General features: G+C 34.5%; 14 non-coding genes across 14 annotated transcripts; all 14 read left to right on the top strand.

Moving 5' to 3' along the window:
• The first annotated feature begins 1,181 nt into the window (after positions 1 to 1,181).
• On the top strand, positions 1,182 to 1,253 carry Trnad-guc (transfer RNA aspartic acid (anticodon GUC)). The gene has a single exon. It is a non-coding gene; the product is annotated as a tRNA-Asp (tRNA).
• A 1,659-nt stretch (positions 1,254 to 2,912) lies between these two features.
• On the top strand, positions 2,913 to 2,984 carry Trnad-guc (transfer RNA aspartic acid (anticodon GUC)). Its single transcript has one exon. It is a non-coding gene; the product is annotated as a tRNA-Asp (tRNA).
• A 1,659-nt stretch (positions 2,985 to 4,643) lies between these two features.
• On the top strand, positions 4,644 to 4,715 carry Trnad-guc (transfer RNA aspartic acid (anticodon GUC)). Its single transcript has one exon. It is a non-coding gene; the product is annotated as a tRNA-Asp (tRNA).
• A 1,776-nt stretch (positions 4,716 to 6,491) lies between these two features.
• On the top strand, positions 6,492 to 6,563 carry Trnad-guc (transfer RNA aspartic acid (anticodon GUC)). The gene has a single exon. It is a non-coding gene; the product is annotated as a tRNA-Asp (tRNA).
• Positions 6,564 to 8,216: 1,653 nt separating this feature from the next.
• Positions 8,217 to 8,288, top strand: Trnad-guc (transfer RNA aspartic acid (anticodon GUC)). The gene has a single exon. It is a non-coding gene; the product is annotated as a tRNA-Asp (tRNA).
• A 1,653-nt stretch (positions 8,289 to 9,941) lies between these two features.
• Positions 9,942 to 10,013, top strand: Trnad-guc (transfer RNA aspartic acid (anticodon GUC)). Its single transcript has one exon. It is a non-coding gene; the product is annotated as a tRNA-Asp (tRNA).
• A 1,659-nt stretch (positions 10,014 to 11,672) lies between these two features.
• Positions 11,673 to 11,744, top strand: Trnad-guc (transfer RNA aspartic acid (anticodon GUC)). Its single transcript has one exon. It is a non-coding gene; the product is annotated as a tRNA-Asp (tRNA).
• Positions 11,745 to 13,403: 1,659 nt separating this feature from the next.
• On the top strand, positions 13,404 to 13,475 carry Trnad-guc (transfer RNA aspartic acid (anticodon GUC)). Its single transcript has one exon. It is a non-coding gene; the product is annotated as a tRNA-Asp (tRNA).
• Positions 13,476 to 15,251: 1,776 nt separating this feature from the next.
• Positions 15,252 to 15,323, top strand: Trnad-guc (transfer RNA aspartic acid (anticodon GUC)). Its single transcript has one exon. It is a non-coding gene; the product is annotated as a tRNA-Asp (tRNA).
• Positions 15,324 to 16,976: 1,653 nt separating this feature from the next.
• Trnad-guc (transfer RNA aspartic acid (anticodon GUC)) lies at positions 16,977 to 17,048 on the top strand. The gene has a single exon. It is a non-coding gene; the product is annotated as a tRNA-Asp (tRNA).
• Positions 17,049 to 18,701: 1,653 nt separating this feature from the next.
• Positions 18,702 to 18,773, top strand: Trnad-guc (transfer RNA aspartic acid (anticodon GUC)). The gene has a single exon. It is a non-coding gene; the product is annotated as a tRNA-Asp (tRNA).
• A 1,660-nt stretch (positions 18,774 to 20,433) lies between these two features.
• Trnad-guc (transfer RNA aspartic acid (anticodon GUC)) lies at positions 20,434 to 20,505 on the top strand. Its single transcript has one exon. It is a non-coding gene; the product is annotated as a tRNA-Asp (tRNA).
• A 1,659-nt stretch (positions 20,506 to 22,164) lies between these two features.
• On the top strand, positions 22,165 to 22,236 carry Trnad-guc (transfer RNA aspartic acid (anticodon GUC)). The gene has a single exon. It is a non-coding gene; the product is annotated as a tRNA-Asp (tRNA).
• Positions 22,237 to 23,895: 1,659 nt separating this feature from the next.
• Positions 23,896 to 23,967, top strand: Trnad-guc (transfer RNA aspartic acid (anticodon GUC)). Its single transcript has one exon. It is a non-coding gene; the product is annotated as a tRNA-Asp (tRNA).
• Positions 23,968 to 24,939: the final 972 nt, after the last annotated feature.

Raw genomic sequence — 24,939 nt, 5'->3', positions numbered from 1 at the left:
TTGGCACTGTAGTTGTTTGGTGAGCGTAAGAATAATTTTTGCAAGCAGTGATATCTGACACGTGTCTAAAACGTTTCGCTTGCTGTCGATAGTCTTTGAAAAGGCATTCTGGTTGGCATTGCAAACGATCGTTTACATGTTCATTTTCTTCGCTTCGAGCTCGTTTCCTTGTTGTACTAGTCGTTGCAGATTTGTTAATGCAAGTGGGTTTACTGTTGGTTGATTGTCTCTTCATTCTACGTCTTGGTTTCGCTGTATGAAATATTTCAATCTTTGGAGACACGTGAAGCGTTTCACAGAAACTCATGCTCAGGAGTCCGATTGCATTGCAGTTCTCAACAGCATTGGGTGACATTTTATTACTAAAGTCGTCTTGCGATAAATTGAACTCGCTTTTATAATTGTGTCAAACGAAGTATAAGCCAAGTAGTTGATTCCGTATTTATATAGGCAGCAAAGCTGATTTTGATAATTACAAAGAAAAAAGGAGAACTGTCTAATGAAGCGCTGCTGAAATTTTCTGTTAACCTTATCAGTGTTGTTTTTTCAAATTCATTGACCACCCGCTTGCAGAACGGCTGTCCCTTTGATGTACTAATCACAATCTGTATTACCTCTTTAATCAGTTTATCAAGTATTTTTCGGTTTCAATCTCATCAAAGCAAACGATGCACTAAAGACAAATATACAAAATAAGTTTTTCAGTACCTTGAATAAGTACTCAACTGAATATAAATCTTCACTTAGTTAAACTAGAGATATCTAAAGCTTGTTGATAAATATACACGTATAATGACCAGCCAATTAAAATAATATTTCCAATTATCACTGATGGTTTTACAACTTTACAGTATTCAACAAAAATGTGTTTAGCTATTATTTTGAAATCACAAATTCTTGTTCTTTTTGAAAGACACACAAATCAATAAAGTTCAAATGCAATTTAATTTGTTTGCAAGTGGTCTTACGTTTAATGTTGAATATTTCTATTATCTGAGATGTATAGGAAACACGGTTCGATTAGTAAACCATACAATTGTTAACAAAAATATGGATAGAGTTGATATGATATATTAATTTGTAAATGTGACATTCCAAACTCAGAAGCTTTTTTTTTCTTTCTTATTATTCAAAACGCGAAATAACACCAGCCAATATAGGTATGCTACCCTGTCACGTCTTCCTCGTTAGTATAGTGGTCAGTATCCCCGCCTGTCACGCGGGAGACCGGGGTTCGATTCCCCGACGGGGAGATCTTTTTCAAAGGCTGAAGTTATTCATTTGCTTTTTCTACTCTTATGTTATTTCGATTCCGCTCAAATTGTAAACCTTAACATAATTCTAGATATAACTGATTGGAAGTTGGTAGTTGAAACATGAATGAAATACACGAACTTTGCTGTATATTTGGAACCATGAAATTACATGAATAACATTTGAAAACTGAAACATAACAGATAAATACGTGCGCATATATAAAGACAAAACAATAAAGAAAAGCTGAATAATATTTTTTTTAATACAAAAGGTTGGAACAAACATATACTTAATATAGAAAATGAAAATAATAAAATGATGCAACATTTTATGCAACAGCACACGTGCGCAAGTTTTGCTGACAACGCCGACCATGTTGACCTCGCAGAACACTGGTAACCAACGAAGAGCATGACAGGTTCGGGAAAGATGGACCAACATCAGATATTTTACTGAAATTGATTCTTCTTCCAATTGGCACTGTAGTTGTTTGGTGAGCGTAAGAATAATTTTTGCAAGCAGTGATATCTGACACGTGTCTAAAACGTTTCGCTTGCTGTCGATAGTCTTTGAAAAGGCATTCTGGTTGGCATTGCAAACGATCGTTTACATGTTCATTTTCTTCGCTTCGAGCTCGTTTCCTTGTTGTACTAGTCGTTGCAGATTTGTTAATGCAAGTGGGTTTACTGTTGGTTGATTGTCTCTTCATTCTACGTCTTGGTTTCGCTGTATGAAATATTTCAATCTTTGGAGACACGTGAAGCGTTTCACAGAAACTCATGCTCAGGAGTCCGATTGCATTGCAGTTCTCAACAGCATTGGGTGACATTTTATTACTAAAGTCGTCTTGCGATAAATTGAACTCGCTTTTATAATTGTGTCAAACGAAGTATAAGCCAAGTAGTTGATTCCGTATTTATATAGGCAGCAAAGCTGATTTTGATAATTACAAAGAAAAAAGGAGAACTGTCTAATGAAGCGCTGCTGAAATTTTCTGTTAACCTTATCAGTGTTGTTTTTTCAAATTCATTGACCACCCGCTTGCAGAACGGCTGTCCCTTTGATGTACTAATCACAATCTGTATTACCTCTTTAATCAGTTTATCAAGTATTTTTCGGTTTCAATCTCATCAAAGCAAACGATGCACTAAAGACAAATATACAAAATAAGTTTTTCAGTACCTTGAATAAGTACTCAACTGAATATAAATCTTCACTTAGTTAAACTAGAGATATCTAAATCTTGTTGATAAATATACACGTATAATGACCAGCCAATTAAAATAATATTTCCAATTATCACTGATGGTTTTACAACTTTACAGTATTCAACAAAAATGTGTTTAGCTATTATTTTGAAATCACAAATTCTTGTTCTTTTTGAAAGACACACAAATCAATAAAGTTCAAATGCAATTTAATTTGTTTGCAAGTGGTCTTACGTTTAATGTTGAATATTTCTATCATCTGAGATGTATAGGAAACACGGTTCGATTAGTAAACCATACAATTGTTAACAAAAATATGGATAGAGTTGATATGATATATTAATTTGTAAATGTGACATTCCAAACTCAGAAGCTTTTTTTTTCTTTCTTATTATTCAAAACGCGAAATAACACCAGCCAATATAGGTATGCTACCCTGTCACGTCTTCCTCGTTAGTATAGTGGTCAGTATCCCCGCCTGTCACGCGGGAGACCGGGGTTCGATTCCCCGACGGGGAGATCTTTTTCAAAGGCTGAAGTTATTCATTTGCTTTTTCTACTCTTATGTTATTTCGATTCCGCTCAAATTGTAAACCTTAACATAATTCTAGATATAACTGATTGGAAGTTGGTAGTTGAAACATGAATGAAATACACGAACTTTGCTGTATATTTGGAACCATGAAATTACATGAATAACATTTGAAAACTGAAACATAACAGATAAATACGTGCGCATATATAAAGACAAAACAATAAAGAAAAGCTGAATAATATTTTTTTTAATACAAAATGTTGGAACAAACATATACTTAATATAGAAAATGAAAATAATAAAATGATGCAACATTTTATGCAACAGCACACGTGCGCAAGTTTTGCTGACAACGCCGACCATGTTGACCTCGCAGAACACTGGTAACCAACGAAGAGCATGACAGGTTCGGGAAAGATGGACCAACATCAGATATTTTACTGAAATTGATTCTTCTTCCAATTGGCACTGTAGTTGTTTGGTGAGCGTAAGAAGGATTTTTGCAAGCAGTGATATCTGACACGTGTCTAAAACGTTTCGCTTGCTGTCGATAGTCTTTGAAAAGGCATTCTGGTTGGCATTGCAAACGATCGTTTACATGTTCATTTTCTTCGCTTCGAGCTCGTTTCCTTGTTGTACTAGTCGTTGCAGATTTGTTAATGCAAGTGGGTTTACTGTTGGTTGATTGTCTCTTCATTCTACGTCTTGGTTTCGCTGTATGAAATCGTTCAATCTTTGGAGACACGTGAAGCGTTTCACAGAAAGTCATGCTCAGGAGTCCGATTGCATTGCAGTTCTCAACAGCATTGGGTGACATTTTATTACTAAAGTCGTCTTGCGATAAATTGAACTCGCTTTTATAATTGTGTCAAACGAAGTATAAGCCAAGTAGTTGATTCCATATTTATATTGGCAGCAAAGCTGATTTTGATAATTCCAAACAAAAAAGGAGAACTGTCTAATGAAGCGCTGCTGAAATTTTCTGTTAACCTTATCAGTGTTGTTTTTTCAAATTCATTGACCACCCGCTTGCAGAACGGCTGTCCCTTTAAAGTACTAATCACAATCTGTATTACCTCTTTAATCAGTTTATCAAGTATTTTTCGGTTTCAATCTCATCAAAGCAAACGATGCACTAAAGACAAATATACAAAATAAGTTTTTCAGTACCTTGAATAAGTACTCAACTGAATATAAATCTTCACTTAGTTAAACTAGAGATATCTAAAGCTTGTTGATAAATATACACGTATAATGACGAGCCAATTAAAATAATATTTCCAATTATCACTGATGGTTTTACAACTTTACAGTATTCAACAAAAATGTGTTTAGCTATTATTTTGAAATCACCAATTCTTGTTCTTTTTGAAAGACACACAAATCAATAAAGTTCAAATGCAATTTAATTTGTTTGTAAGTGGTCTTACGTTTAATGTTGAATATTTCTATCATCTGAGATGTATAGGAAACACGGTTCGATTAGTAAACCATACAATTGTTAACAAAAATATGGATAGAGTTGATATGATATATTAATTTGTAAATGTGACATTCCAAATCTCAGAAGCTTTTTTTTCTTTCTTATTATTCAAAACGCGAAATAACACCAGCCAATATAGGTATGCTACCCTGTCACGTCTTCCTCGTTAGTATAGTGGTCAGTATCCCCGCCTGTCACGCGGGAGACCGGGGTTCGATTCCCCGACGGGGAGATCTTTTTCAAAGGCTGAAGTTATTCATTTGCTTTTTCTACTCTTATGTTATTTCGATTCCGCTCAAATTGTAAACCTTAACATAATTCTAGATATAACTGATTGGAAGTTGGTAGTTGAAACATGAATGAAATACACGAACTTTGCTGTATATTTGGAACCATGAAATTACATGAATAACATTTGAAAACTGAAACATAACAGATAAATACGTGCGCATATATAAAGACAAAACAATAAAGAAAAGCTGAATAATATTGTTTTTAATACAAAAGGTTGGAACAAACATATACTTAATATAGAAAATGAAAATAATAAAATGATGCAACATTTTATGCAACAGCACACGTGCGCAAGTTTTGCTGACAACGCCGACCATGTTGACCTCGCAGAACACTGGTAACCAACGAAGAGCATGACAGGTTCGGGAAAGATGGACCAACATCAGATATTTTACTGAAATTGATTCTTCTTCCAATTGGCACTGTAGTTGTTTGGTGAGCGTAAGAAGAATTTTTGCAAGCAGTGATATCTGACACGTGTCTAAAACGTTTCGCTTGCTGTCGATAGTCTTTGAAAAGGCATTCTGGTTGGCATTGCAAACGATCGTTTACATGTTCATTTTCTTCGCTTCGAGCTCGTTTCCTTGTTGTACTAGTCGTTGCAGATTTGTTAATGCAAGTGGGTTTACTGTTGGTTGATTGTCTCTTCATTCTACGTCTTGGTTTCGCTGTATGAAATATTTCAATCTTTGGAGCCACGTGAAGCGTTTCACAGAAACTCATGCTCAGGAGTCCGATTGCATTGCAGTTCTCAACAGCATTGGGTGACATTTTATTACTAAAGTCGTCTTGCGATAAATTGAACTCGCTTTTATAATTGTGTCAAACGAAGTATAAGCCAAGTAGTTGATTCCGTATTTATATAGGCAGCAAAGCTGATTTTGATAATTACAAAGAAAAAAGGAGAACTGTCTAATGAAGCGCTGCTGAAATTTTCTGTTAACCTTATCAGTGTTGTTTTTTCAAATTCATTGACCACCCGCTTGCAGAACGGCTGTCCCTTTGATGTACTAATCACAATCTGTATTACCTCTTTAATCAGTTTATCAAGTATTTTTCGGTTTCAATCTCATCAAAGCAAACGATGCACTAAAGACAAATATACAAAATAAGTTTTTCAGTACCTTGAATAAGTACTCAACTGAATATAAATCTTCACTTAGTTAAACTAGAGATATCTAAAGTTTGTTGATAAATATACACGTATAATGACCAGCCAATTAAAATAATATTTCCAATTATCACTGATGGTTTTACAACTTTACAGTATTCAACAAAAATGTGTTTAGCTATTATTTTGAAATCACAAATTCTTGTTCTTTTTGAAAGACACACAAATCAATAAAGTTCAAATGCAATTTAATTTGTTTGCAAGTGGTCTTACGTTTAATGTTGAATATTTCTATCATCTGAGATGTATAGGAAACACGGTTCGATTAGTAAACCATACAATTGTTAACAAGTTCAAATGCAATTTAATTTGTTTGCAAGTGGTCTTACGTTTAATGTTGAATATTTCTATCATCTGAGATGTATAGGAAACACGGTTCGATTAGTAAACCATACAATTGTTAACAAAAATATGGATAGAGTTGATATGATATATTAATTTGTAAATGTGACATTCCAAATCTCAGAAGCTTTTTTTTTCTTTCTTATTATTCAAAACGCGAAATAACACCAGCCAATATAGGTATGCTACCCTGTAACGTCTTCCTCGTTAGTATAGTGGTCAGTATCCCCGCCTGTCACGCGGGAGACCGGGGTTCGATTCCCCGACGGGGAGATATTTTTCAAAGGCTGAAGTTATTCATTTGCTTTTTCTACTCTTATGTTATTTCGATTCCGCTCAAATTGTAAACCTTAACATAATTCTAGATATAACTGATTGGAAGTTGAAACATGAATGAAATACACGAACTTTGCTGTATATTTGGAACCATGAAATTACATGAATAACATTTGAAAACTGAAACATAACAGATAAATACGTGCGCATATATAAAGACAAAACAATAAAGAAAAGCTGAATAATATTTTTTTTAATACAAAAGGTTGGAACAAACATATACTTAATATAGAAAATGAAAATAATAAAATGATGCAACATTTTATGCAACAGCACACGTGCGCAAGTTTTGCTGACAACGCCGACCATGTTGACCTCGCAGAACGCTGGTAACCAACGAAGAGCATGACAGGTTCGGGAAAGATGGACCAACATCAGATATTTTACTGAAATTGATTCTTCTTCCAATTGGCACTGTAGTTGTTTGGTGAGCGTAAGAAGGATTTTTGCAAGCAGTGATATCTGACACGTGTCTAAAACGTTTCGCTTGCTGTCGATAGTCTTTGAAAAGGCATTCTGGTTGGCATTGCAAACGATCGTTTACATGTTCATTTTCTTCGCTTCGAGCTCGTTTCCTTGTTGTACTAGTCGTTGCAGATTTGTTAATGCAAGTGGGTTTACTGTTGGTTGATTGTCTCTTCATTCTACGTCTTGGTTTCGCTGTATGAAATCGTTCAATCTTTGGAGACACGTGAAGCGTTTCACAGAAACTCATGCTCAGGAGTCCGATTGCATTGCAGTTCTCAACAGCATTGGGTGACATTTTATTACTAAAGTCGTCTTGCGATAAATTGAACTCGCTTTTATAATTGTGTCAAACGAAGTATAAGCCAAGTAGTTGATTCCGTATTTATATAGGCAGCAAAGCTGATTTTGATAATTACAAAGAAAAAAGGAGAACTGTCTAATGAAGCGCTGCTGAAATTTTCTGTTAACCTTATCAGTGTTGTGTTTTCAAATTCATTGACCACCCGCTTGCAGAACGGCTGTCCCTTTGATGTACTAATCACAATCTGTATTACCTCTTTAATCAGTTTATCAAGTATTTTTCGGTTTCAATCTCATCAAAGCAAACGATGCACTAAAGACAAATATACAAAATAAGTTTTTCAGTACCTTGAATAAGTACTCAACTGAATATAAATCTTCACTTAGTTAAACTAGAGATATCTAAAGCTTGTTGATAAATATACACGTATAATGACCAGCCAATTAAAATAATATTTCCAATTATCACTGATGGTTTTACAACTTTACAGTATTCAACAAAAATGTGTTTAGCTATTATTTTGAAATCACAAATTCTTGTTCTTTTTGAAAGACACACAAATCAATAAAGTTCAAATGCAATTTAATTTGTTTGCAAGTGGTCTTACGTTTAATGTTGAATATTTATATCATCTGAGATGTATAGGAAACACGGTTCGATTAGTAAACCATACAATTGTTAACAAAAATATGGATAGAGTTGATATGATATATTAATTTGTAAATGTGACATTCCAAATCTCAGAAGCTTTTTTTTTCTTTCTTATTATTCAAAACGCGAAATAACACCAGCCAATATAGGTATGCTACCCTGTAACGTCTTCCTCGTTAGTATAGTGGTCAGTATCCCCGCCTGTCACGCGGGAGACCGGGGTTCGATTCCCCGACGGGGAGATCTTTTTCAAAGGCTGAAGTTATTCATTTGCTTTTTCTACTCTTATGTTATTTCGATTCCGCTCAAATTGTAAACCTTAACATAATTCTAGATATAACTGATTGGAAGTTGAAACATGAATGAAATACACGAACTTTGCTGTATATTTGGAACCATGAAATTACATGAATAACATTTGAAAACTGAAACATAACAGATAAATACGTGCGCATATATAAAGACAAAACAATAAAGAAAAGCTGAATAATATTTTTTTTAATACAAAAGGTTGGAACAAACATATACTTAATATAGAAAATGAAAATAATAAAATGATGCAACATTTTATGCAACAGCACACGTGCGCAAGTTTTGCTGACAACGCCGACCATGTTGACCTCGCAGAACACTGGTAACCAACGAAGAGCATGACAGGTTCGGGAAAGATGGACCAACATCAGATATTTTACTGAAATTGATTCTTCTTCCAATTGGCACTGTAGTTGTTTGGTGAGCGTAAGAATAATTTTTGCAAGCAGTGATATCTGACACGTGTCTAAAACGTTTCGCTTGCTGTCGATAGTCTTTGAAAAGGCATTCTGGTTGGCATTGCAAACGATCGTTTACATGTTCATTTTCTTCGCTTCGAGCTCGTTTCCTTGTTGTACTAGTCGTTGCAGATTTGTTAATGCAAGTGGGTTTACTGTTGGTTGATTGTCTCTTCATTCTACGTCTTGGTTTCGCTGTATGAAATATTTCAATCTTTGGAGACACGTGAAGCGTTTCACAGAAACTCATGCTCAGGAGTCCGATTGCATTGCAGTTCTCAACAGCATTGGGTGACATTTTATTACTAAAGTCGTCTTGCGATAAATTGAACTCGCTTTTATAATTGTGTCAAACGAAGTATAAGCCAAGTAGTTGATTCCGTATTTATATAGGCAGCAAAGCTGATTTTGATAATTACAAAGAAAAAAGGAGAACTGTCTAATGAAGCGCTGCTGAAATTTTCTGTTAACCTTATCAGTGTTGTTTTTTCAAATTCATTGACCACCCGCTTGCAGAACGGCTGTCCCTTTGATGTACTAATCACAATCTGTATTACCTCTTTAATCAGTTTATCAAGTATTTTTCGGTTTCAATCTCATCAAAGCAAACGATGCACTAAAGACAAATATACAAAATAAGTTTTTCAGTACCTTGAATAAGTACTCAACTGAATATAAATCTTCACTTAGTTAAACTAGAGATATCTAAATCTTGTTGATAAATATACACGTATAATGACCAGCCAATTAAAATAATATTTCCAATTATCACTGATGGTTTTACAACTTTACAGTATTCAACAAAAATGTGTTTAGCTATTATTTTGAAATCACAAATTCTTGTTCTTTTTGAAAGACACACAAATCAATAAAGTTCAAATGCAATTTAATTTGTTTGCAAGTGGTCTTACGTTTAATGTTGAATATTTCTATCATCTGAGATGTATAGGAAACACGGTTCGATTAGTAAACCATACAATTGTTAACAAAAATATGGATAGAGTTGATATGATATATTAATTTGTAAATGTGACATTCCAAATCTCAGAAGCTTTTTTTTTCTTTCTTATTATTCAAAACGCGAAATAACACCAGCCAATATAGGTATGCTACCCTGTCACGTCTTCCTCGTTAGTATAGTGGTCAGTATCCCCGCCTGTCACGCGGGAGACCGGGGTTCGATTCCCCGACGGGGAGATCTTTTTCAAAGGCTGAAGTTATTCATTTGATTTTTCTACTCTTATGTTATTTCGATTCCGCTCAAATTGTAAACCTTAACATAATTCTAGATATAACTGATTGGAAGTTGGTAGTTGAAACATGAATGAAATACACGAACTTTGCTGTATATTTGGAACCATGAAATTACATGAATAACATTTGAAAACTGAAACATAACAGATAAATACGTGCGCATATATAAAGACAAAACAATAAAGAAAAGCTGAATAATATTTTTTTTAATACAAAAGGTTGGAACAAACATATACTTAATATAGAAAATGAAAATAATAAAATGATGCAACATTTTATGCAACAGCACACGTGCGCAAGTTTTGCTGACAACGCCGACCATGTTGACCTCGCAGAACACTGGTAACCAACGAAGAGCATGACAGGTTCGGGAAAGATGGACCAACATCAGATATTTTACTGAAATTGATTCTTCTTCCAATTGGCACTGTAGTTGTTTGGTGAGCGTAAGAATAATTTTTGCAAGCAGTGATATCTGACACGTGTCTAAAACGTTTCGCTTGCTGTCGATAGTCTTTGAAAAGGCATTCTGGTTGGCATTGCAAACGATCGTTTACATGTTCATTTTCTTCGCTTCGAGCTCGTTTCCTTGTTGTACTAGTCGTTGCAGATTTGTTAATGCAAGTGGGTTTACTGTTGGTTGATTGTCTCTTCATTCTACGTCTTGGTTTCGCTGTATGAAATATTTCAATCTTTGGAGACACGTGAAGCGTTTCACAGAAACTCATGCTCAGGAGTCCGATTGCATTGCAGTTCTCAACAGCATTGGGTGACATTTTATTACTAAAGTCGTCTTGCGATAAATTGAACTCGCTTTTATAATTGTGTCAAACGAAGTATAAGCCAAGTAGTTGATTCCGTATTTATATAGGCAGCAAAGCTGATTTTGATAATTACAAAGAAAAAAGGAGAACTGTCTAATGAAGCGCTGCTGAAATTTTCTGTTAACCTTATCAGTGTTGTTTTTTCAAATTCATTGACCACCCGCTTGCAGAACGGCTGTCCCTTTGATGTACTAATCACAATCTGTATTACCTCTTTAATCAGTTTATCAAGTATTTTTCGGTTTCAATCTCATCAAAGCAAACGATGCACTAAAGACAAATATACAAAATAAGTTTTTCAGTACCTTGAATAAGTACTCAACTGAATATAAATCTTCACTTAGTTAAACTAGAGATATCTAAATCTTGTTGATAAATATACACGTATAATGACCAGCCAATTAAAATAATATTTCCAATTATCACTGATGGTTTTACAACTTTACAGTATTCAACAAAAATGTGTTTAGCTATTATTTTGAAATCACAAATTCTTGTTCTTTTTGAAAGACACACAAATCAATAAAGTTCAAATGCAATTTAATTTGTTTGCAAGTGGTCTTACGTTTAATGTTGAATATTTCTATCATCTGAGATGTATAGGAAACACGGTTCGATTAGTAAACCATACAATTGTTAACAAAAATATGGATAGAGTTGATATGATATATTAATTTGTAAATGTGACATTCCAAACTCAGAAGCTTTTTTTTTCTTTCTTATTATTCAAAACGCGAAATAACACCAGCCAATATAGGTATGCTACCCTGTCACGTCTTCCTCGTTAGTATAGTGGTCAGTATCCCCGCCTGTCACGCGGGAGACCGGGGTTCGATTCCCCGACGGGGAGATCTTTTTCAAAGGCTGAAGTTATTCATTTGCTTTTTCTACTCTTATGTTATTTCGATTCCGCTCAAATTGTAAACCTTAACATAATTCTAGATATAACTGATTGGAAGTTGGTAGTTGAAACATGAATGAAATACACGAACTTTGCTGTATATTTGGAACCATGAAATTACATGAATAACATTTGAAAACTGAAACATAACAGATAAATACGTGCGCATATATAAAGACAAAACAATAAAGAAAAGCTGAATAATATTTTTTTTAATACAAAATGTTGGAACAAACATATACTTAATATAGAAAATGAAAATAATAAAATGATGCAACATTTTATGCAACAGCACACGTGCGCAAGTTTTGCTGACAACGCCGACCATGTTGACCTCGCAGAACACTGGTAACCAACGAAGAGCATGACAGGTTCGGGAAAGATGGACCAACATCAGATATTTTACTGAAATTGATTCTTCTTCCAATTGGCACTGTAGTTGTTTGGTGAGCGTAAGAAGGATTTTTGCAAGCAGTGATATCTGACACGTGTCTAAAACGTTTCGCTTGCTGTCGATAGTCTTTGAAAAGGCATTCTGGTTGGCATTGCAAACGATCGTTTACATGTTCATTTTCTTCGCTTCGAGCTCGTTTCCTTGTTGTACTAGTCGTTGCAGATTTGTTAATGCAAGTGGGTTTACTGTTGGTTGATTGTCTCTTCATTCTACGTCTTGGTTTCGCTGTATGAAATCGTTCAATCTTTGGAGACACGTGAAGCGTTTCACAGAAAGTCATGCTCAGGAGTCCGATTGCATTGCAGTTCTCAACAGCATTGGGTGACATTTTATTACTAAAGTCGTCTTGCGATAAATTGAACTCGCTTTTATAATTGTGTCAAACGAAGTATAAGCCAAGTAGTTGATTCCATATTTATATTGGCAGCAAAGCTGATTTTGATAATTCCAAACAAAAAAGGAGAACTGTCTAATGAAGCGCTGCTGAAATTTTCTGTTAACCTTATCAGTGTTGTTTTTTCAAATTCATTGACCACCCGCTTGCAGAACGGCTGTCCCTTTAAAGTACTAATCACAATCTGTATTACCTCTTTAATCAGTTTATCAAGTATTTTTCGGTTTCAATCTCATCAAAGCAAACGATGCACTAAAGACAAATATACAAAATAAGTTTTTCAGTACCTTGAATAAGTACTCAACTGAATATAAATCTTCACTTAGTTAAACTAGAGATATCTAAAGCTTGTTGATAAATATACACGTATAATGACGAGCCAATTAAAATAATATTTCCAATTATCACTGATGGTTTTACAACTTTACAGTATTCAACAAAAATGTGTTTAGCTATTATTTTGAAATCACCAATTCTTGTTCTTTTTGAAAGACACACAAATCAATAAAGTTCAAATGCAATTTAATTTGTTTGTAAGTGGTCTTACGTTTAATGTTGAATATTTCTATCATCTGAGATGTATAGGAAACACGGTTCGATTAGTAAACCATACAATTGTTAACAAAAATATGGATAGAGTTGATATGATATATTAATTTGTAAATGTGACATTCCAAATCTCAGAAGCTTTTTTTTCTTTCTTATTATTCAAAACGCGAAATAACACCAGCCAATATAGGTATGCTACCCTGTCACGTCTTCCTCGTTAGTATAGTGGTCAGTATCCCCGCCTGTCACGCGGGAGACCGGGGTTCGATTCCCCGACGGGGAGATCTTTTTCAAAGGCTGAAGTTATTCATTTGCTTTTTCTACTCTTATGTTATTTCGATTCCGCTCAAATTGTAAACCTTAACATAATTCTAGATATAACTGATTGGAAGTTGGTAGTTGAAACATGAATGAAATACACGAACTTTGCTGTATATTTGGAACCATGAAATTACATGAATAACATTTGAAAACTGAAACATAACAGATAAATACGTGCGCATATATAAAGACAAAACAATAAAGAAAAGCTGAATAATATTGTTTTTAATACAAAAGGTTGGAACAAACATATACTTAATATAGAAAATGAAAATAATAAAATGATGCAACATTTTATGCAACAGCACACGTGCGCAAGTTTTGCTGACAACGCCGACCATGTTGACCTCGCAGAACACTGGTAACCAACGAAGAGCATGACAGGTTCGGGAAAGATGGACCAACATCAGATATTTTACTGAAATTGATTCTTCTTCCAATTGGCACTGTAGTTGTTTGGTGAGCGTAAGAAGAATTTTTGCAAGCAGTGATATCTGACACGTGTCTAAAACGTTTCGCTTGCTGTCGATAGTCTTTGAAAAGGCATTCTGGTTGGCATTGCAAACGATCGTTTACATGTTCATTTTCTTCGCTTCGAGCTCGTTTCCTTGTTGTACTAGTCGTTGCAGATTTGTTAATGCAAGTGGGTTTACTGTTGGTTGATTGTCTCTTCATTCTACGTCTTGGTTTCGCTGTATGAAATATTTCAATCTTTGGAGCCACGTGAAGCGTTTCACAGAAACTCATGCTCAGGAGTCCGATTGCATTGCAGTTCTCAACAGCATTGGGTGACATTTTATTACTAAAGTCGTCTTGCGATAAATTGAACTCGCTTTTATAATTGTGTCAAACGAAGTATAAGCCAAGTAGTTGATTCCGTATTTATATAGGCAGCAAAGCTGATTTTGATAATTACAAAGAAAAAAGGAGAACTGTCTAATGAAGCGCTGCTGAAATTTTCTGTTAACCTTATCAGTGTTGTTTTTTCAAATTCATTGACCACCCGCTTGCAGAACGGCTGTCCCTTTGATGTACTAATCACAATCTGTATTACCTCTTTAATCAGTTTATCAAGTATTTTTCGGTTTCAATCTCATCAAAGCAAACGATGCACTAAAGACAAATATACAAAATAAGTTTTTCAGTACCTTGAATAAGTACTCAACTGAATATAAATCTTCACTTAGTTGAACTAGAGATATCTAAAGTTTGTTGATAAATATACACGTATAATGACCAGCCAATTAAAATAATATTTCCAATTATCACTGATGGTTTTACAACTTTACAGTATTCAACAAAAATGTGTTTAGCTATTATTTTGAAATCACAAATTCTTGTTCTTTTTGAAAGACACACAAATCAATAAAGTTCAAATGCAATTTAATTTGTTTGCAAGTGGTCTTACGTTTAATGTTGAATATTTCTATCATCTGAGATGTATAGGAAACACGGTTCGATTAGTAAACCATACAATTGTTAACAAGTTCAAATGCAATTTAATTTGTTTGCAAGTGGTCTTACGTTTAATGTTGAATATTTCTATCATCTGAGATGTATAGGAAACACGGTTCGATTAGTAAACCATACAATTGTTAACAAAAATATGGATAGAGTTGATATGATATATTAATTTGTAAATGTGACATTCCAAATCTCAGAAGCTTTTTTTTTCTTTCTTATTATTCAAAACGCGAAATAACACCAGCCAATATAGGTATGCTACCCTGTAACGTCTTCCTCGTTAGTATAGTGGTCAGTATCCCCGCCTGTCACGCGGGAGACCGGGGTTCGATTCCCCGACGGGGAGATCTTTTTCAAAGGCTGAAGTTATTCATTTGCTTTTTCTACTCTTATGTTATTTCGATTCCGCTCAAATTGTAAACCTTAACATAATTCTAGATATAACTGATTGGAAGTTGAAACATGAATGAAATACACGAACTTTGCTGTATATTTGGAACCATGAAATTACATGAATAACATTTGAAAACTGAAACATAACAGATAAATACGTGCGCATATATAAAGACAAAACAATAAAGAAAAGCTGAATAATATTTTTTTTAATACAAAAGGTTGGAACAAACATATACTTAATATAGAAAATGAAAATAATAAAATGATGCAACATTTTATGCAACAGCACACGTGCGCAAGTTTTGCTGACAACGCCGACCATGTTGACCTCGCAGAACGCTGGTAACCAACGAAGAGCATGACAGGTTCGGGAAAGATGGACCAACATCAGATATTTTACTGAAATTGATTCTTCTTCCAATTGGCACTGTAGTTGTTTGGTGAGCGTAAGAAGGATTTTTGCAAGCAGTGATATCTGACACGTGTCTAAAACGTTTCGCTTGCTGTCGATAGTCTTTGAAAAGGCATTCTGGTTGGCATTGCAAACGATCGTTTACATGTTCATTTTCTTCGCTTCGAGCTCGTTTCCTTGTTGTACTAGTCGTTGCAGATTTGTTAATGCAAGTGGGTTTACTGTTGGTTGATTGTCTCTTCATTCTACGTCTTGGTTTCGCTGTATGAAATCGTTCAATCTTTGGAGACACGTGAAGCGTTTCACAGAAACTCATGCTCAGGAGTCCGATTGCATTGCAGTTCTCAACAGCATTGGGTGACATTTTATTACTAAAGTCGTCTTGCGATAAATTGAACTCGCTTTTATAATTGTGTCAAACGAAGTATAAGCCAAGTAGTTGATTCCGTATTTATATAGGCAGCAAAGCTGATTTTGATAATTACAAAGAAAAAAGGAGAACTGTCTAATGAAGCGCTGCTGAAATTTTCTGTTAACCTTATCAGTGTTGTGTTTTCAAATTCATTGACCACCCGCTTGCAGAACGGCTGTCCCTTTGATGTACTAATCACAATCTGTATTACCTCTTTAATCAGTTTATCAAGTATTTTTCGGTTTCAATCTCATCAAAGCAAACGATGCACTAAAGACAAATATACAAAATAAGTTTTTCAGTACCTTGAATAAGTACTCAACTGAATATAAATCTTCACTTAGTTAAACTAGAGATATCTAAAGCTTGTTGATAAATATACACGTATAATGACCAGCCAATTAAAATAATATTTCCAATTATCACTGATGGTTTTACAACTTTACAGTATTCAACAAAAATGTGTTTAGCTATTATTTTGAAATCACAAATTCTTGTTCTTTTTGAAAGACACACAAATCAATAAAGTTCAAATGCAATTTAATTTGTTTGCAAGTGGTCTTACGTTTAATGTTGAATATTTATATCATCTGAGATGTATAGGAAACACGGTTCGATTAGTAAACCATACAATTGTTAACAAAAATATGGATAGAGTTGATATGATATATTAATTTGTAAATGTGACATTCCAAATCTCAGAAGCTTTTTTTTTCTTTCTTATTATTCAAAACGCGAAATAACACCAGCCAATATAGGTATGCTACCCTGTAACGTCTTCCTCGTTAGTATAGTGGTCAGTATCCCCGCCTGTCACGCGGGAGACCGGGGTTCGATTCCCCGACGGGGAGATCTTTTTCAAAGGCTGAAGTTATTCATTTGCTTTTTCTACTCTTATGTTATTTCGATTCCGCTCAAATTGTAAACCTTAACATAATTCTAGATATAACTGATTGGAAGTTGAAACATGAATGAAATACACGAACTTTGCTGTATATTTGGAACCATGAAATTACATGAATAACATTTGAAAACTGAAACATAACAGATAAATACGTGCGCATATATAAAGACAAAACAATAAAGAAAAGCTGAATAATATTTTTTTTAATACAAAAGGTTGGAACAAACATATACTTAATATAGAAAATGAAAATAATAAAATGATGCAACATTTTATGCAACAGCACACGTGCGCAAGTTTTGCTGACAACGCCGACCATGTTGACCTCGCAGAACGCTGGTAACCAACGAAGAGCATGACAGGTTCGGGAAAGATGGACCAACATCAGATATTTTACTGAAATTGATTCTTCTTCCAATTGGCACTGTAGTTGTTTGGTGAGCGTAAGAAGGATTTTTGCAAGCAGTGATATCTGACACGTGTCTAAAACGTTTCGCTTGCTGTCGATAGTCTTTGAAAAGGCATTCTGGTTGGCATTGCAAACGATCGTTTACATGTTCATTTTCTTCGCTTCGAGCTCGTTTCCTTGTTGTACTAGTCGTTGCAGATTTGTTAATGCAAGTGGGTTTACTGTTGGTTGATTGTCTCTTCATTCTACGTCTTGGTTTCGCTGTATGAAATCGTTCAATCTTTGGAGACACGTGAAGCGTTTCACAGAAACTCATGCTCAGGAGTCCGATTGCATTGCAGTTCTCAACAGCATTGGGTGACATTTTATTACTAAAGTCGTCTTGCGATAAATTGAACTCGCTTTTATAATTGTGTCAAACGAAGTATAAGCCAAGTAGTTGATTCCGTATTTATATAGGCAGCAAAGCTGATTTTGATAATTACAAAGAAAAAAGGAGAACTGTCTAATGAAGCGCTGCTGAAATTTTCTGTTAACCTTATCAGTGTTGTTTTTTCAAATTCATTGACCACCCGCTTGCAGAACGGCTGTCCCTTTGATGTACTAATCACAATCTGTATTACCTCTTTAATCAGTTTATCAAGTATTTTTCGGTTTCAATCTCATCAAAGCAAACGATGCACTAAAGACAAATATACAAAATAAGTTTTTCAGTACCTTGAATAAGTACTCAACTGAATATAAATCTTCACTTAGTTAAACTAGAGATATCTAAAGCTTGTTGATAAATATACACGTATAATGACCAGCCAATTAAAATAATATTTCCAATTATCACTGATGGTTTTACAACTTTACAGTATTCAACAAAAATGTGTTTAGCTATTATTTTGAAATCACAAATTCTTGTTCTTTTTGAAAGACACACAAATCAATAAAGTTCAAATGCAATTTAATTTGTTTGCAAGTGGTCTTACGTTTAATGTTGAATATTTATATCATCTGAGATGTATAGGAAACACGGTTCGATTAGTAAACCATACAATTGTTAACAAAAATATGGATAGAGTTGATATGATATATTAATTTGTAAATGTGACATTCCAAATCTCAGAAGCTTTTTTTTTCTTTCTTATTATTCAAAACGCGAAATAACACCAGCCAATATAGGTATGCTACCCTGTAACGTCTTCCTCGTTAGTATAGTGGTCAGTATCCCCGCCTGTCACGCGGGAGACCGGGGTTCGATTCCCCGACGGGGAGATCTTTTTCAAAGGCTGAAGTTATTCATTTGCTTTTTCTACTCTTATGTTATTTCGATTCCGCTCAAATTGTAAACCTTAACATAATTCTAGATATAACTGATTGGAAGTTGGTAGTTGAAACATGAATGAAATACACGAACTTTGCTGTATATTTGGAACCATGAAATTACATGAATAACATTTGAAAACTGAAACATAACAGATAAATACGTGCGCATATATAAAGACAAAACAATAAAGAAAAGCTGAATAATATTTTTTTTAATACAAAAGGTTGGAACAAACATATACTTAATATAGAAAATGAAAATAATAAAATGATGCAACATTTTATGCAACAGCACACGTGCGCAAGTTTTGCTGACAACGCCGACCATGTTGACCTCGCAGAACACTGGTAACCAACGAAGAGCATGACAGGTTCGGGAAAGATGGACCAACATCAGATATTTTACTGAAATTGATTCTTCTTCCAATTGGCACTGTAGTTGTTTGGTGAGCGTAAGAAGGATTTTTGCAAGCAGTGATATCTGACACGTGTCTAAAACGTTTCGCTTGCTGTCGATAGTCTTTGAAAAGGCATTCTGGTTGGCATTGCAAACGATCGTTTACATGTTCATTTTCTTCGCTTCGAGCTCGTTTCCTTGTTGTACTAGTCGTTGCAGATTTGTTAATGCAAGTGGGTTTACTGTTGGTTGATTGTCTCTTCATTCTACGTCTTGGTTTCGCTGTATGAAATCTTTCAATCTTTGGAGACACGTGAAGCGTTTCACAGAAACTCATGCTCAGGAGTCCGATTGCATTGCAGTTCTCAACAGCATTGGGTGACATTTTATTACTAAAGTCGTCTTGCGATAAATTGAACTCGCTTTTATAATTGTGTCAAACGAAGTATAAGCCAAGTAGTTGATTCCATATTTTTATAGGTAGCAAAGTTGATTTTGATAATTACAAACAAAAAAGGAGAACTGTCTAATGAAGCGCTGCTGAAATTTTCTGTTAACCTTATCAGTGTTGTTTTTTCAAATTCATTGACCACCCGCTTGCAGAACGGCTGTCCCTTTGATGTACTAATCACAATCTGTATTACCTCTTTGATCAGTTTATCAAGTATTTTTCGGTTTCAATCTCATCAAAGCACACGATGCACTAAAGACAAATATACAAAATAAGTTTTTCAGTACCTTGAATAAGTACTCAACTGAATATAAATCTTCACTTAGTTAAACTAGAGATATCTAAAGCTTGTTGATAAATATACACGTATAATGACGAGCCAATTAAAATAATATTTCCAATTATCACTGATGGTTTTACAACTTTACAGTATTCAACAAAAATGTGTTTAGCTATTATTTTGAAATCACCAATTCTTGTTCTTTTTGAAAGACACACAAATCAATAAAGTTCAAATGCAATTTAATTTGTTTGCAAGTAGTCTTACGTTTAATGTTGAATATTTCTATCATCTGAGATGTATAGGAAACACGGTTCGATTAGTAAACCATACAATTGTTAACAAAAATATGGATAGAGTTAATATGATATATTAATTTGTAAATGTGACATTCCAAATCTCAGAAGCTTTTTTTTTCTTTTTTATTATTCAAAACGCGAAATAACACCAGCCAATATAGGTATGCTACCCTGTAACGTCTTCCTCGTTAGTATAGTGGTCAGTATCCCCGCCTGTCACGCGGGAGACCGGGGTTCGATTCCCCGACGGGGAGATCTTTTTCAAAGGCTGAAGTTATTCATTTGCTTTTTCTACTCTTATGTTATTTCGATTCCGCTCAAATTGTAAACCTTAACATAATTCTAGATATAACTGATTGGAAGTTGGTAGTTGAAACATGAATGAAATACACGAACTTTGCTGTATATTTGGAACCATGAAATTACATGAATAACATTTGAAAACTGAAACATAACAGATAAATACGTGCGCATATATAAAGACAAAACAATAAAGAAAAGCTGAATAATATTTTTTTTAATACAAAAGGTTGGAACAAACATATACTTAATATAGAAAATGAAAATAATAAAATGATGCAACATTTTATGCAACAGCACACGTGCGCAAGTTTTGCTGACAACGCCGACCATGTTGACCTCGCAGAACACTGGTAACCAACGAAGAGCATGACAGGTTCGGGAAAGATGGACCAACATCAGATATTTTACTGAAATTGATTCTTCTTCCAATTGGCACTGTAGTTGTTTGGTGAGCGTAAGAAGGATTTTTGCAAGCAGTGATATCTGACACGTGTCTAAAACGTTTCGCTTGCTGTCGATAGTCTTTGAAAAGGCATTCTGGTTGGCATTGCAAACGATCGTTTACATGTTCATTTTCTTCGCTTCGAGCTCGTTTCCTTGTTGTACTAGTCGTTGCAGATTTGTTAATGCAAGTGGGTTTACTGTTGGTTGATTGTCTCTTCATTCTACGTCTTGGTTTCGCTGTATGAAATCGTTCAATCTTTGGAGACACGTGAAGCGTTTCACAGAAACTCATGCTCAGGAGTCCGATTGCATTGCAGTTCTCAACAGCATTGGGTGACATTTTATTACTAAAGTCGTCTTGCGATAAATTGAACTCGCTTTTATAATTGTGTCAAACGAAGTATAAGCCAAGTAGTTGATTCCGTATTTATATAGGCAGCAAAGCTGATTTTGATAATTACAAAGAAAAAAGGAGAACTGTCTAATGAAGCGCTGCTGAAATTTCTGTTAACCTTATCAGTGTTGTTTTTTCAAATTCATTGACCACCCGCTTGCAGAACGGCTGTCCCTTTGATGTACTAATCACAATCTGTATTACCTCTTTAATCAGTTTATCAAGTATTTTTCGGTTTCAATCTCATCAAAGCAAACGATGCACTAAAGACAAATATACAAAATAAGTTTTTCAGTACCTTGAATAAGTACTCAACTGAATATAAATCTTCACTTAGTTAAACTAGAGATATCTAAAGCTTGTTGATAAATATACACGTATAATGACGAGCCAATTAAAATAATATTTCCAATTATCACTGATGGTTTTACAACTTTACAGTATTCAACAAAAATGTGTTTAGCTATTATTTTGAAATCACCAATTCTTGTTCTTTTTGAAAGACACACAAATCAATAAAGTTCAAATGCAATTTAATTTGTTTGCAAGTGGTCTTACGTTTAATGTTGAATATTTCTATCATCTGAGATGTATAGGAAACACGGTTCGATTAGTAAACCATACAATTGTTAACAAAAATATGGATAGAGTTGATATGATATATTAATTTGTAAATGTGACATTCCAAATCTCAGAAGCTTTTTTTTTCTTTCTTATTATTCAAAACGCGAAATAACACCAGCCAATATAGGTATGCTACCCTGTCACGTCTTCCTCGTTAGTATAGTGGTCAGTATCCCCGCCTGTCACGCGGGAGACCGGGGTTCGATTCCCCGACGGGGAGATCTTTTTCAAAGGCTGAAGTTATTCATTTGCTTTTTCTACTCTTATGTTATTTCGATTCCGCTCAAATTGTAAACCTTAACATAATTCTAGATATAACTGATTGGAAGTTGGTAGTTGAAACATGAATGAAATACACGAACTTTGCTGTATATTTGGAACCATGAAATTACATGAATAACATTTGAAAACTGAAACATAACAGATAAATACGTGCGCATATATAAAGACAAAACAATAAAGAAAAGCTGAATAATATTTTTTTTAATACAAAAGGTTGGAACAAACATATACTTAATATAGAAAATGAAAATAATAAAATGATGCAACATTTTATGCAACAGCACACGTGCGCAAGTTTTGCTGACAACGCCGACCATGTTGACCTCGCAGAACACTGGTAACCAACGAAGAGCATGACAGGTTCGGGAAAGATGGACCAACATCAGATATTTTACTGAAATTGATTCTTCTTCCAATTGGCACTGTAGTTGTTTGGTGAGCGTAAGAATAATTTTTGCAAGCAGTGATATCTGACACGTGTCTAAAACGTTTCGCTTGCTGTCGATAGTCTTTGAAAAGGCATTCTGGTTGGCATTGCAAACGATCGTTTACATGTTCATTTTCTTCGCTTCGAGCTCGTTTCCTTGTTGTACTAGTCGTTGCAGATTTGTTAATGCAAGTGGGTTTACTGTTGGTTGATTGTCTCTTCATTCTACGTCTTGGTTTCGCTGTATGAAATATTTCAATCTTTGGAGACACGTGAAGCGTTTCACAGAAACTCATGCTCAGGAGTCCGATTGCATTGCAGTTCTCAACAGCATTGGGTGACATTTTATTACTAAAGTCGTCTTGCGATAAATTGAACTCGCTTTTATAATTGTGTCAAACGAAGTATAAGCCAAGTAGTTGATTCCGTATTTATATAGGCAGCAAAGCTGATTTTGATAATTACAAAGAAAAAAGGAGAACTGTCTAATGAAGCGCTGCTGAAATTTTCTGTTAACCTTATCAGTGTTGTTTTTTCAAATTCATTGACCACCCGCTTGCAGAACGGCTGTCCCTTTGATGTACTAATCACAATCTGTATTACCTCTTTAATCAGTTTATCAAGTATTTTTCGGTTTCAATCTCATCAAAGCAAACGATGCACTAAAGACAAATATACAAAATAAGTTTTTCAGTACCTTGAATAAGTACTCAACTGAATATAAATCTTCACTTAGTTAAACTAGAGATATCTAAATCTTGTTGATAAATATACACGTATAATGACCAGCCAATTAAAATAATATTTCCAATTATCACTGATGGTTTTACAACTTTACAGTATTCAACAAAAATGTGTTTAGCTATTATTTTGAAATCACAAATTCTTGTTCTTTTTGAAAGACACACAAATCAATAAAGTTCAAATGCAATTTAATTTGTTTGCAAGTGGTCTTACGTTTAATGTTGAATATTTCTATCATCTGAGATGTATAGGAAACACGGTTCGATTAGTAAACCATACAATTGTTAACAAAAATATGGATAGAGTTGATATGATATATTAATTTGTAAATGTGACATTCCAAACTCAGAAGCTTTTTTTTTCTTTCTTATTATTCAAAACGCGAAATAACACCAGCCAATATAGGTATGCTACCCTGTCACGTCTTCCTCGTTAGTATAGTGGTCAGTATCCCCGCCTGTCACGCGGGAGACCGGGGTTCGATTCCCCGACGGGGAGATCTTTTTCAAAGGCTGAAGTTATTCATTTGCTTTTTCTACTCTTATGTTATTTCGATTCCGCTCAAATTGTAAACCTTAACATAATTCTAGATATAACTGATTGGAAGTTGGTAGTTGAAACATGAATGAAATACACGAACTTTGCTGTATATTTGGAACCATGAAATTACATGAATAACATTTGAAAACTGAAACATAACAGATAAATACGTGCGCATATATAAAGACAAAACAATAAAGAAAAGCTGAATAATATTTTTTTTAATACAAAATGTTGGAACAAACATATACTTAATATAGAAAATGAAAATAATAAAATGATGCAACATTTTATGCAACAGCACACGTGCGCAAGTTTTGCTGACAACGCCGACCATGTTGACCTCGCAGAACACTGGTAACCAACGAAGAGCATGACAGGTTCGGGAAAGATGGACCAACATCAGATATTTTACTGAAATTGATTCTTCTTCCAATTGGCACTGTAGTTGTTTGGTAAGCGTAAGAAGGATTTTTGCAAGCAGTGATATCTGACACGTGTCTAAAACGTTTCGCTTGCTGTCGATAGTCTTTGAAAAGGCATTCTGGTTGGCATTGCAAACGATCGTTTACATGTTCATTTTCTTCGCTTCGAGCTCGTTTCCTTGTTGTACTAGTCGTTGCAGATTTGTTAATGCAAGTGGGTTTACTGTTGGTTGATTGTCTCTTCATTCTACGTCTTGGTTTCGCTGTATGAAATCGTTCAATCTTTGGAGACACGTGAAGCGTTTCACAGAAACTCATGCTCAGGAGTCCGATTGCATTGCAGTTCTCAACAGCATTGGGTGACATTTTATTACTAAAGTCGTCTTGCGATAAATTGAACTCGCTTTTATAATTGTGTCAAACGAAGTATAAGCCAAGTAGTTGATTCCATATTTGTATTGGCAGCAAAGCTGATTTTGATAATTCCAAACAAAAAAGGAGAACT

This window comes from Ascidiella aspersa, chromosome 3 (genome assembly GCF_963924565.1).
Source record: "Ascidiella aspersa chromosome 3, kaAscAspe10.2, whole genome shotgun sequence".
Lineage (NCBI taxonomy): Eukaryota > Metazoa > Chordata > Ascidiacea > Phlebobranchia > Ascidiidae > Ascidiella > Ascidiella aspersa.
Note: the sequence above shows the minus strand (reverse complement) of the source record. Positions and strands in the feature narration are given on the sequence as shown.